This window comes from Ambystoma mexicanum, chromosome 2q (genome assembly GCF_040938575.1).
Source record: "Ambystoma mexicanum isolate Mex_15411 chromosome 2q, UKY_AmexF1_1, whole genome shotgun sequence".
Lineage (NCBI taxonomy): Eukaryota > Metazoa > Chordata > Amphibia > Caudata > Ambystomatidae > Ambystoma > Ambystoma mexicanum.
The window spans coordinates 14,453,104-14,466,844 of record NC_090924.1 but is presented as its reverse complement, the minus strand read 5'-3'; the positions used below and the strand labels follow the sequence as shown (position 1 = coordinate 14,466,844).

At 49.5% G+C, this 13,741-nt stretch overlaps 1 protein-coding gene across 2 annotated transcripts in view; it reads right to left on the bottom strand.

Moving 5' to 3' along the window:
* Positions 1-13,741, bottom strand: part of HMOX2 (heme oxygenase 2) — a 334,320-nt gene that overhangs the window by 137,222 nt on the left and 183,357 nt on the right. The gene's annotated exons all lie outside the window — the stretch shown is intronic.

Genomic DNA, 13,741 nt, shown 5'->3' with positions numbered 1-13,741 from the left:
TGGCTATTAGAACTCCTGCTCTCTTCCCCTTCGCATTGGACTGATATATTTGCAAAGCCCCTCTTATTCTAGTCCTGGTTTTCTCGCCCTTTTTCATATGGGTTTCTTGATACATGATGATGTCTGCTTTCATCCTCCAGGCCTGCCGGTCCAGTTTTGTTGTCTTTGTTGGAGTGTTCATCCCCCTGATGTTCTGCGATAGGATCTTTATCCTGCCCATGTCTTGCTTATCCATGTTTGGTCCATTCCATCGGTCCATCCTGTCGCTTACTGATTACCCTTACTGTCCCTACGCCTTGATTCTCCACCGCCACCCCTCCCCTCTCCTCTCCCCTCCCATAACCCTTCCCCTTGGACCCTTACCCCTTGAGGGGGGACTGGGATCCTGGTTGCATTTGGACGTACTGTCTCATGCTCCCGGCCCCTTATTCACATCTTAATCCTGTTGTGGGGGATCCTAAACCCGACTGTGGATTCCGATCACTCCCTTCCTCCTCCCTCGGGGCCTGCGTTTGAGTATTCGGGCGAGTCACAGTCCCGTCTTGATTGAAGTCCTGGTGATGCGTGGTAGGACCTTCATAACTTGTGGCTTCCCGCGTCCCTGAAAGCTATAGTTGTTCTTCCCTCCTTTGCCTCTTTTCGTCACTGTCGTCCATCCTGGTGGTCTATTGGGGCCACTCAGTCTCCTTTGTGGGGGGTCCTGCATGTTTTCCCTTTCGCTCTGCAGCCCCAAGACGCGTTTGCCTTCCTCGCAGGATGTCACCCTGTGTTGGGTCCCCTCCCAGGTAAAGAGGAGGCCAAACGGAAATGTCCATTTGTACTTAACTTGATTAGCTACTAGGTGCTGAACCATAGGACCCATGTTCCGTCTTTTCTGAAGGGTTGACTGTGCTAGGTCTTGATATAAATGCACTTCTTGGCCGTTTACTCTCGTAGGGGTTGCGAACCTTGCTTTACGGAGAATCAGTTCTTTTTAAGAGTAAGATGAAATGGCAGCTAGGTCGTCCCTTGGTCTGGACCCGGCTCTGTAGATCTTTGGGGCCTACCCTGTGGAGTCTGTCAATCTTCACCTGTTGTTCTGTGTCGTCCACTATGATGTCTGTAAAGAGTTGCGTCACCGTTTCCCACAGGTCTCTGTCCTCAATGGATTCAGGTAGGTTCTTTATCCTTATGTTGGATCTTCTTGACCTGTTCTCCAAATCTTCACATTGGAGCTCCAGACTGGCGGATACTGGAGCCAGGTGTTCCAAGACCTCATCTGACTTTTGAGTATCTTCCTCTACCTGTTGGACCTGCCTTTCAAGTGTATCTGTTCTTTTCTTTTCTCCAACTTCGCTATGTCCTGTTTGACTTCCTGGAGTGATTTATTCATGTCATTCCTTAAAGTTTGGAATTGTTATTGCACGGACAATAGCAGCTGGGATTGTAATTCTTTGAAGCATTTCAGCATGTCAGCTTTGCTCATCGTGCCTTCTTCCATGGTGTGCTGGGGATGGGCGGGGGGGGGGGGGTCGTGGATGTCTGGTGACAACTCCCATGCCTTCGTGTTGGGTGCGTCCTGTGAGCTCCAAAGTTGCCTCAAGTTCCGGCTTTGCTTCCTTTGGGGCGGGGGGGGGGACATCACCAGGGTTTTCGTTCTCGATTTGGACATCAATGCGTGCGTTTGTATATGCGCATGGGCCCAGGCTGCTACTAAATTGTGTCCCTTTTTCTTTCGGCGTGATGCTAAGTGGTCCTCTTTGGTGGCCACTGACCCTTCCCCCTGTCGTTTTCGAGGCGGGGGCTCAAATATAACAGGATCTTGTCTGGGAGCCTTTGAGGGCCACCACCTGCAAGATTTCCTATCCCTGGACCCCTGAGCCCTTTATGTCACTGCTTGCGTTGTACAATGCCCTGCTGACTGTGTGATTTACAGCAGGAGTCCCGGTCTTTAAGGCATGTCCCCCCCCCGTCTGCACCCCCAGTGCTCAGTATCTTTTCCCCCTCCTTCTCGTGCACACAGGGCTAGGCTAGTAGTCTATATCATGGGGCCTTGCAGTGGGGCCAATTATGCCTGGATTACTGCCATCCACCTTCCCATAGAGCGTCATACACTGGAGTGTTCTTTACTCAACTGCGCTCCCCCTTAGCTAGTCTCCTCTCTGCTCCTCTGTACCGGTGCAACGCTCAAGTCCGGGTTCTCGCCGCCGGGTCTGCTTACAATACTCTGGGGGCCGTTGAGGCTGCCTGTGTCTTCATTCGAACTTTGCTTCCTGGTACTTGGTACCGTATCTTTCCTTTCCGCTGTTTTCCCTGTTAGGAGGCTGTGTGCTCTGGGTGTTGCACCCCGTGCCTAGGGGGCGTTGGGTTTTCCCTGGTCACCCGTTTGGAACTGGTGAGGGCCCCGTTCGTGTGGGGGTCTGCGCACTGTGGTCCTCCTCTTGGGGCTTCCACCCGTACTCCTATGTTGCAATGGTGGCGGTTCACTCTCTCTCGTCACGCTCTCTCGGGGGCGGGGCTGTGATCACCTGGTGGTTTCCCTGTCCCGTCTGTATGCTGCTGCTGATGTGCCCCTTCCGGAGTGTTGGGGGGGCCGGAGCCTGGATGCACCCCCACTGGGCGCACTGCTGGGTGATGGCCGCCTACCTGCCTGTCAGTTGCCGATGCGCTCTGCGCACCTCTTAATGGCTGCCGGCTGCTGCTGGGCGAACCTCCTGCCGACATCGACAGTCGCTGCCCTCCCAGGTGGTGGTGGGGGGTCCCTGCGTACACCACTACTTGACTGCTTGGCTACTCGTTTCTGCTCCGTCTGTTGGGGACCCTCATCGAGAGCCAGAGGCTCTGACACCGTCTTCTGCTCCTGAGCACACACGACCTTCCCGCCGCCGGGCGCCTGCATTTTACTCAGCTCTGCATTGGCGTCTTCGCTCAGGGCTGGATCGCTGTCGTCCTGCGTAGCGGGTGGTATTTGTCCGCTGCCCTGGATCAGTGCATTCTTCTGGAGGTCTTGGCGTTATTTGTATGGGCTGGAACTCGCCCGATCTGCTTATTTAAGTGCTTTGCTGTGCGGCCCGGCAGGGAGAGACACTCACACACGTCTTGCACAGCAGGCCACCATCTTGGAATCTTAATAGGATTGTTTAATCCTTGCACGTTCCATAACAGGTTCAAATCATCTGCCATCTATATCGAGTGTGTGCATCCTCTTCTAGATTGTATTTTGACATCCCATGTTGTCGGTCTGACTGTCTTCATATTCCGCTCACCCAAGTGCAATTTTCCCGGTTATCATGCATTTGTAACCCATACTTTCCTAGTCTCGCTACAAAATTCTCACTCAACTTTGTTAACTGAACACGGTTAACTCCCCCCCTGCCACCACCCGCACCATCCGCCCCAACTCGATGATGTATTACCCTTTGAACATTGGATTCTCCCATATGCGTTTTGTTGACCGCCATGTCCCCCCAATCGGGCTTCGGCTCCCATCTAACTTCCATTATGCCATTTTGCATGCCTTTAGTCATTGACTCAGCAGGCGGTTAAAGTTCCTGCAGTGTCATCTCAGTCATTTCCATCTTCCAACAACAAGAAACTGTGTGGATAGTGTGGAGGAGTCAAACAGTGTTTTTAGTAGAGACTCAACAAAGGGTTCCATCAGGCTCCTATTTGCTGATTCAGGTACCCCAATAATCTGTATATTGTTTCGCCTGTAGTAGTGGGTCTTCTGTCGTGCTGACTCTCATCTCAACCTCATTGATGCGCCCGCTTTCCTTCGCTAATTTCACATTTATTGCCATCAATCCAATCTGCATGGTTTGAAGAAGGTGATCATCACGTGATCTTCCCTCCGCCGACCCATCTCGACTGGCCCTGGGGTGTGCAGCAATTTCAGCCACTGCAAGCCTGGGGCCTGCAAAGGAGTCCATTGGGCCTTTTTTCTTGTTGGTGCCTTTAGTCATGACTCGAGGGAGCGTTGCAGCGCAATTGGTTAGTATTTGTTTGCTGCGGCTTTCCGTGTCTGATCACTGAGCTCGAATTCCAAGTTGTTCTAAGCATCAGTGTGCTGCCCTTTTAAGAGTCACACTCTTTGCACTGTTGGTTCATCATATCTAGTGCATATGTTCAGGCTCGCCAATGGGTTTTCATGTGGTTTTTCGCTGCAGCCACACGTTCTATGTCCCTGTATGCTTTTAGCGTTTCTACTTGGTTACAGAGAATTTCTCTGTGGGCCACCGCTACCAGCCTGAAAAAAGGGACGATGTCACTGAGGGAGCCCTGTACAGCGATTGCGTACTATTTTATTATTTAGGAGCACTTGTTTTACCAGGGCGGTGGCCACATATGGGGGGGTGTTTTTTTAGTAGTCAATAGGTATGTAAGCTGAGGCTGCACCTCTTCAGGTGTGCTAGTGCAAAATATCTGGGGGTTCAAGGCCTCAATCCCATATCATGGGCAGGATATTGTATATTTCAGTTTGCGTGGCCCAGCTGCGTCTCTTGATTAACTTTTTCCACATCTGCGATCTCCTTTCTCTGTGGCGTCTCCTAGCCCCCCTCACTTTGCTTCCGAGTGCTCCAGATTTATGCACCCATTCGTTCTGTTTCTCTTTTGCCAGTAATTATATGATATGATATGATCGTTTATTTATATAGCGCCTATACACAATGTGTTTCAAAGCGCTTCAAGGCAAGGGAAGGAACAAGGGAAAATACAACCACAGTGTTACAGGCCATGAACAGTAAGGATGTGAAATTAACTATCGTACTCGGCCTGACGACATTTCAGATAGTGCAAGAGCTAAGCCATAGATAAGGAAGGGAGGGGGAGAGCGGGAAGGAAATGGAAACAGACAGGCGACTACCGTACTAGGGCTGACGACATTTCTGGTAGAGCCGGAGAAAAACAAAAGGTGAGGCAGAGGGGTGCAGAAAGGGAGGGGAGGAACAAAACAAGCGACTATCATACTACGCCGGACGACATTTCAGATTGTGCTGGAGAGGTGGTGGGGAGGAAAAAACCAGTAATGGGAGGGTGGAGGAAACAGACGAGGTTGCTATCATATTAGGTCCAGGGACAATTCTGATAGAGTAAGCGCATAGAAGACAGTAAAGCGAGGAGATAGGAAAAGGGAGAAGGGAAAGGAGGAGAGAACAGAGAGTAAGCAGTCAAAAAGAGTGGAGAAGCAAGAGTGGAGAGCGAACACAATTGCAGAAGTCAGTAGTAACACATAATGTTGCAAGCCAAGATACAAGATGAAGATGGGAACAGCATGATTCAGGGCCACCATGAGTACAAGATGCCATTAATTAATTAACGTGCCATGCCGAGTCTCCCCGATTTTGTGGTCTGCCCCAGTACGTATATCAGTATAACTGGGATTTCATCAGGCTAACTTCCAGAGGACCAACAGGGATCCGCTGATATTCTTATGTTTTTCTTCTTCCCACTGTTTACACCCAGGTACCCTAGTGGGGATTGTGCTGATCATTATCACTTCATGATTCTCCTTTATCCAGACTCAACGTATTATCCAGAGTATTGCGGGATTCCAGAATTTATGCTGCACTGTTCTGGCTTGTTACTGACTATTTCCAAACCGGGTTGTACGAGCATGCTTGGGAGCAACCAGCTCTATTGCTGCTCGGAACCACACAGAGCTGCAGGGCGCGTCCCTCACCAAGGGAACACCGACGTTCCTTGTCTTCCATTCCTGGCTCTCTCTGCGCTCTCCTCAACTCGCATAGGGTTTGTTTCCTCCTCTTCTCTGCTGCCGGAGTCGTGGTAGGCAGACACATTCTGCAAGGGGATGCAGTAAGGCTGCCAGACCCTGCGGCGGTTCGTTCATGACTAGGGCAACCAGTCCAGTCGCATCAAGCTCCAGTGACTGCCGGGGGTCAGCACTGTCACACCCGAGCCGCTTCGTCGGGTGGATGTGTTCTGTGATTTGGTGGGCAGATCACGTTTTGCCGCAGCTCCTCCTCCTCACTCAGTCACGACAGCCACACCAGCCGGGAAAAGGGTGGCCACGTTGGGGGGCCCAGACTGCCTCCCAGGTACCAGTGTGTCCAGCAATGCTCCCGAGCTAGTCGGGTTGGTAGGATTTATAATACCCGCTAACGCTGGTCCGGGTGCACTCGGTCCCAGCAGTTGTCCTACGTCTCTGCTCCGCTCTTCGTGCGTGTTGTAAGCGTACTCTGTCAGCGCCAGCTGGAGCCAGATTTTCAGATCGTTACTGTTGCGGTCGACGATGGTCTCAGAGCCCAATTTTTTAATATTTTGAGCACCGGGAATTTACCTTTACCATCCTGTGTTTTCCAGTTTTGCACTCTGCAGCATATATTCATACAAGGATTTGAACACTTGTGTATAGGCGCGTTACAAATGCCTTATCATATCATATCATATCATTGTAGATGGGGCCGGAGTCCCTCCATCAGGCGGCCATTTCTATCGGATGCTCAACAGCAGTCTCCTCGAGCCGTTCTCTGAGTCACCTCCAATTCTCTGAGGGTCAGACACTTCACCAGGCAGAGAGTGGGGGGTAGATCTCTCTCCTCTGCAGGTGCCTCCCTCTGGAATGGCCTTCCTGCCCTTCTCAGACTTGAACCAGACCACCTAAAGTTCCGGAAGCAGCTCAAGACCTTCCTTTTTGCTTCTGCTTTCTCTCCCTCTCTCTCCTGCTGATCAACCTGTATGCTGCACTGACTGGTTGTCTTGCTACCCTCAGAGGCTCGCTGGTGCCATGCTCCCCCTTGACCAGTAACCCCTGCACTACCTCCAGGCCTACGTCGTACTTAGGGGCTGTATCTGGAACCCTACAGTTCCCTGCCTCCTTGCACTTACCCAGAGCCGTGCTGCCCTGGCTGCACTAACTCAAGAGCATTGCTGCCCTGATTGCACTTCCCCCTTTCCTCCCCATGGCGCTTCCCCCTGCACTTTTGTGTATCGCACTTGCACGATCTGAATGACACAAGGCCTACTAAGATCGTTTGTTTTGTCCTTCCTCTGTCTTCCCTTCCATGTCGTGTTGCGCCTAGAAACACTTGTGTACAGGCGTGTTATAAATTATCACATCATACCATGAACCCGATCTCCATGGGTTCCTCTTTTCTATTCTGTGGACAATTTCTAGCCAAATATCCCCGTTTTCTACAAGAAAAGCATGTCGGAATTTGGGGTTTCGTTGATCGAATATCTTCCTTCTTTAGTTCCTCCCTGGGTTTAGGTTCTGGTCTCTGAGCCCAGGCACCACAAACAGATCCTGTGAGGATCGGTCAACAACATTTTCTTCCCACAATCTCAACACTTTTTGAAGCCGGACCGTGGGGTTGACGGTTCGGAAGAGGAAAACATCGAATGAAGAAGATATCTTCGAGGAATAATAACAAATACTTGAATAAAGAACTGAGCAACATGATTCCGAGGCCCACGAAGCGTGGAAAAACAGAACTGAGCAACAGACGCTGCGCGAGTCTATTTATACGCACAATGACGTCGGCGCCGATACGGAGGCTGTCGAGGGACACCAAATCGAGTGACGTCAACGCGCAGCGCCCTCTACTGAAAAGAATTTCCGAGGCCAGCAAGCTGGAAGTAATCTATTATCAAGATGAGGAATGCGTCGGGGGACACAATCCCTTCGAATGATTTTTTTCTACAGTGGGCGCTGTGCGTCTTCTCTATGTATCAGATTTTGAGGCTGCTAGAGCAAGGTGCTATAAAATCAGTAACTACCTGTAACGGAGAGGAACAAAGGGTGTTACTCTTCTTATTTCCTAATCCCTAAGACGGATGGAGGAATGAGACCCATCTTCGACTTGAGATGCTTGAACAAGTTCCTTCGGAAGGACAAGTTAAAATGGTCACCCTTTCTCAGATCCTTCAGGCCCTCCAGCTCCAGGATTGGGTGGTGTCATTGGACTTTCAGGATGCCTACTTTCATGTGCCTATCCATCACAAGTTGTTACTCACCACTCCGAAATAGGCTGAAGATGCGGAGGAGTGAACTTGAAGATGATGGTGGTACAAGAATCGATAGTCAGCCTTCCATCCCAGCTCCCCTGAGTACAAGACTCAGGCTTCCTCAAAGAGGGGCTCTTTTCTACAATGTACCTCTCTGCTGTTTCAGTTGGGACAGACAGTGGTGTCAATTGAATAAAAGAGCGGGGAGAACACACACCGCCAATACCAATGCTGCAAAGGAATACAAAGATATTAGACAGTGTTGAAGTTAAGGCAAGTAATCAGACGAGTTGAATTAAATGGGAAACTACCTAGACAAGTATTGGAGTGGAGCTTCCCCGGGGTGGATCTACAAGAAATATAATACAATGAGTGGGATGTTCTAAAGAGCCTTTGAAGTATCAGTCCCAACTTATATATCGAATTGGTAAGAACTAACCTGAATAAGGATATTTGAGGAAAGGAATCCAGGAAACAGAAGACAACGAAAGGAAAAAATAACAAACCGGAATGTTAGTATAGGGAAGTAGCCCCGAGCGGCACGAGGGTCGCGCTAGTGCCGGGTTGGTGCAGTTTCAACAGAGAGTTTATATGCACTTGAAGACAAGTTCACCAGACAGTCACTCAATGTCCCAGAATCCAACAGAATACAAATCCAAACAAGTCGTGGAGAGAAAATCGTAGCAGAGACGGGATTTGCCAATTAAGTATGTACCTGAGCGCACATGCATCCAGAGTAGCTGTTGAAAAGTTCCGGATAGATGACAGCCAGTCCTCTGCTTTGGTTCCGTGTGTAGAAGCGGCCACCTGGAATGAAGGACCGCAAGAGACAAAAGGGAGCCGGATCCAGTAACGTTCCGAGTCAAAAAACCAGACGAGCACGACAGGAATGAAGGAGGAGAAAAGTCAATCCGGTAGTCAGGCAAGGGTCGAAACCAGGAATTCAGATGAGGAATCGTGTGGGGAAGACACGAAGAAGTAACGGACGTAACCGCTTGTAACGCTAATTAGCAGCAACAAGCCCCTTGAAAAACGGTGGTTTTATAGCCGTAAGGGGGCGTGTCTTGCCGTACGTCTTCCACGTACAGGACGTGTCAGCTGACCCGGAGTCCGTCGTAATCTGTACATGCGCCATGGCTACCTGTATCAGGTCCACAGAGGAGCTTGTAAAGAAGTCGTATTCTGCAAGGAGGCCCGCGGGGAAGCCCGAAGTGTAACACAAGTACAGAAAGTACCTGAGGTTCGCTGTTGGCGGTTCTCATTATGAGTTTCAAGTTCTGCCATTCGGGCTGACCTCTCTCTCTTGCCAACTCATTGACAAACTTAAGGTATGGTTCAGCGCATTTTTAATCCCACCCATTCCAAAGGTAGAATCATTGACTGGCTGTCATGATCTCTGCTTCCAAAAGGTCAGGGTTTTCCCAACTCCCTTGGAAGCAGATCCATAACCCAGGTTCCGAGTGCCAACCAGTCCCAATTGGGACCTTTTGGACCCAGTCCTGGCGCCAGTGGCACCAGGCTCATAAATATGCCCAGTCGCAGCGCTGGAAGCGCCAGGCTCATAATGCTTGGGTGGACTTACCTGCAGCAGACCATGCTGCTTACTTGCCTGCCAGTTGAGCCTCTGATCCTCTTCTGTTTGGAACTACTTTTCCTGTTGGGTGGGGCAGGAGCCACTCCCTAGGTTCAGAACACTGGAACTCTTCTGGAAAGCAGGAACTCTTTTCTTACCTAGGCGTGGCTGTGGAAGGAGACACCTAAGCACTACAGGAGGCTATTTAAACCACACCCGATGGATGAATCTTGCTTTGCGTTATTCTGCATCCTCTGCAGCAGAACGCTCATCGTGTCTTCTGCATCTGATCCTAGGCCTAAGGAAAAAGGCTTACCATCCTGAATCCAGTCTTCAGCAACCCCTATAAAGACAAGAAAGAACAGGTTAGCATTACGGTCTTCAGTGACAGCGCTTCACTTACCTGGTCCATCGGCTGTCACCAACGCCTTCGGCGCTGCATCCCGCATCTGAAAGACAAAACAAGGTGCGTTTAAAGACAATGGGGAACTTTAATACTCACGTGCCATTACTCCTTTCCACATCTAACCCAGTGGGTATTCCGGCACCCTGCAGCCGCTCCGAACTTGTACCTGCAAAATAAAAAGACAGTTAGAGCGCATCGTGAAGCAGGCAACAAGCGCTTACTTACGTGCTTCCAGGCGCTTCTATTCATCACACGGGCTCCATCTTCAACTCACTTCAGCCCGTCATCCGCCATCGCCGGAACCCTGCAAAACAAGAGACATCATTACTAAAGACTTTTAAAGACATTAGAATTACTCGAAACTTACCGTTTGTGCAGTAAACGAGGGACAGCAGTCCTCTGAAGTCAAGAGGCCTGCTCCCCTTATCCAGTGAAGAAACTGGTTACAGCACCCTGCCCCGAGGCAGATGGAGAGCACGGCGTTCACTTACCTAAGACATCTTACCCTTCGAGTCAGACATACAGTGCACAGAGGTCCAGCCCAAAGAGCCAGCCGTGTGTTACACATCACCTTTGAAGATACGGTATACGCCCAGTCAAGACCGGCGCCTCTACGGGAATCAGGTGAGCGTTACACTGGCTGGCATGAACTGTAACATTATAGCTACCCCCCAATCCCTCCAATAGCTACCCACAGCTTCAACAACATCTCTAAATCTCACATGCTGCCTTTGCTGGTGAAACTAGTCCACGCCCCTTCAGGAATCTTTGACCCTGCCATCCTTGTGAATAGCTACAACACCATTATCATCCATGCCATCAACACTGTGGCAGCCCTCACCCAACGAAAAGCCAAAGCAACCCTGCACCGCAACACATGGTTCACACCAGAACTAAAAGCCCTTTGCCTTCTTAAACGTCAGCCGGAGGCTAGGTGAAACCATCTCTCCTCGGATGAGAACAAAACTAACTTCACTCTGGCAGCCAAAACCTTTAAAAAAGCCATAATGCTATAGAAGAAAAACAGCTAACAACTCCAGGATTGAGAAAGCCAAATTTAACTGTAGGGAGCTCTTCGCCATTATGCGAGAGCTTCTCTCCCCGGCTCCAACGCCCATCTATTGCACCCCGGATAGTACTTGGTGCTGCAATATCCAAAATGCCCTCCTCCACAAAAAAGGATACGCTCCAAAAGAAGATCACTGAAAAACAAAAAAACACCCTGGTAACCCGTTTTGGACTCCACAAGCCCCCTCCCTTGACGTACCCCCACCCTGTTTCAGCTTTAAACCAATTTTCATTTTGGCGATCACCTAAATTGTCAATGGCCTTAAACCGTCTCATTGCCAAGGGGACATCTGCCCTGCAGCAGACATTAAATACTGTGCTGAAGACCTTGCTCCCTTCCTCACGACTCATCAATTCCTCCTTTACCGCCTTGTTCTGTGCCTACCAATCTCAAGAACGCATAGGTCCTCCATCACCTAAAAAAAACGACCCTGGATCCTAACTTACCCACCAACCTCCAGCCCAAACTTTACAGTACCCTTTCTTGCTAAAAAGTCTGGATGAGGCAGCTTCTCTGCAGAGCCAAAGCTTCCAGGAAACACACAACCACTAGGGCCTTCATCAATCTGTCTTCCGCCCAGGCCATGGCACTGAATAAGCCATTTTGGACCTTAAGATTCAACTAGACGACATCAAAGATACGGGTAACACAGCCCTCCTACTTCTCCATCTGTCCGCGACAATTGACTTGGTGGATGTCCAAATCCTGTGTTAACACCTTGCCTTAGCAGCCCACTTTTCCCTTGATGTCATTGCTTATATTTCATCCTTCCTGTCGGAGAGAAATATGAGGGTATTCTTATCTAGCACTGCAGCTCCACCAGCCCCAGTTCTATGCGGTATCCCGCAGGGCTTGTGCATCTCCCTGACACTCTATAACATATTCACTAAGCCTTTATTCAACCTGCTGGATGACAAAGGAATCCCATAGACCAACTACGTGGACGACGCGCATATCCTCCTCCCCCTCACTGGCAACTATGCCACTGACTCTGGCAATCTGCTTGCCATCAACCATATTATCCAGGTTTGGATGGTGTTTTGTGAGAAACCCAAGGACTTCCTCACTTCATTCTCCCCATCATCCTCTGTCCTCTGCTCAGGTGGCCAGGGAAGGGCCATCACTCTTGGATCCGGGCCCTGAGGGGGGAGATGCGGGGCTGGATCACCTGGGTAGGGGAGACTTGGGGAATGGTAGGGGGATATCCTTGGGTGAGACCCAGTATCCCCCAATTCCATTCCATAATGAACCCTCAGTCCCAGATGTATTCATGGGATATTGTTACTCTTTTCCCTCTGGCAGGGATAACACCAGAAAACATTATTAATCTAGAAACACTAGGAAGAGGGCGAAGAAGAGAAGGTCCATAGGCAAGACATAGTATCCCCTTTTCCTTGTGAGAGTCAATCTCGCCCTCCGCCTGCCTTTATAGGCTATTGCAACAATATTCCCAATTTCACATCATCCATACCATCATAGTACTGGGATGAGGAAGGGGTGACTAGAAGTAGTGCACACTAACATGTAATTGCACCACTCTTGCACTGAGACGAGGACGAAGCCTTCAGACTGTTGCCAGGGTCAGGTATGTCCCCAATACTTCACGAACTATGGTCAGGCAATTGGGCCTGAGGACTCACACCTGCAACCTGTCAAACAGATGCAAGTGTACAAAAGGTGGAGCTGACAAGGAGAACAGCAGGAGAGGAGCAGGGCCGAGCATCATGAGCCTGAGGGGAGAATCATGTGCAGAAGGAGGCGGCTGCGTATGGTCCTGCTGGGAATCCAGGACACCAACAAGAATCCCATGGGAGCTGTACAGCTGAGGCCTGGGCAGGCCGTGAGAGGTCCACAGCAGCGGGAGCCTCATTGGCCGGGTGCCCGTAGCCAGAGCTACGGGCGGGAAGAAATCTGAAAGCTGCAAGCTACCGGCAGCGTCCGCGGGAAGTAAGCGGAACTGCCAGCAACCCACAAATAAAGTGGAGCGAGGCACGAGCGGGGCTCGCAGTGCAGAGGAATCGCATCGTTGAAGCAGAAGAAGAGAAAGCAGCCGCCCAAAGGAGGCACCGGGGACTGGCGAGTGCACAAGAGGAAACACTTGAACCGGGGTGCAACTGGGGAGTGGTAGAAAGCAAAAGGGAATGCCGAATGAACAAAAGATGATACGCAAAAGTTAGTAAACCCAAAGCAACGGGTTGTTATGGAAAATGTGAATTATCTTGAAGCACAAGGGTGTTCCTGAACAAACTCAAGTAAAGGTATCATTTACATTAGCTATCAGTATATTATTCAACTGATAGCCTAAACAGCACAATACATCAAATTGTCAATGTTTGATTTTCTGGTATCTCACCAATCAAAGTGACCCTATAAGAAGGGAATAGGTACACTAATTTGGAAATAAAATGTCTGTTGTTTTATTGTTTGGAACAAGAATAAACCAATTTAATAAGTAGAGAATAGAGCAACAAACACACATGAAGAATACAATTTACAGAAACAAACAAAAATATTTGGTTGATTAGGTTAATGGAAACAAAGTCATACATGAATAAAATTAACAGGAGTAGAGTACAACCCCACATCGGATTGTACATATGCAGACAACATATGGACACTAACGAAAAAAGGATCAATGATGACCAATAGCGATAGTTATTCATACAATGTAACTAAGTATAGCAAAAGTATGAAAATTATTTAATATAAACAAAAAATGCAGAGATAGCTAATGAGAGTTGAACTATCC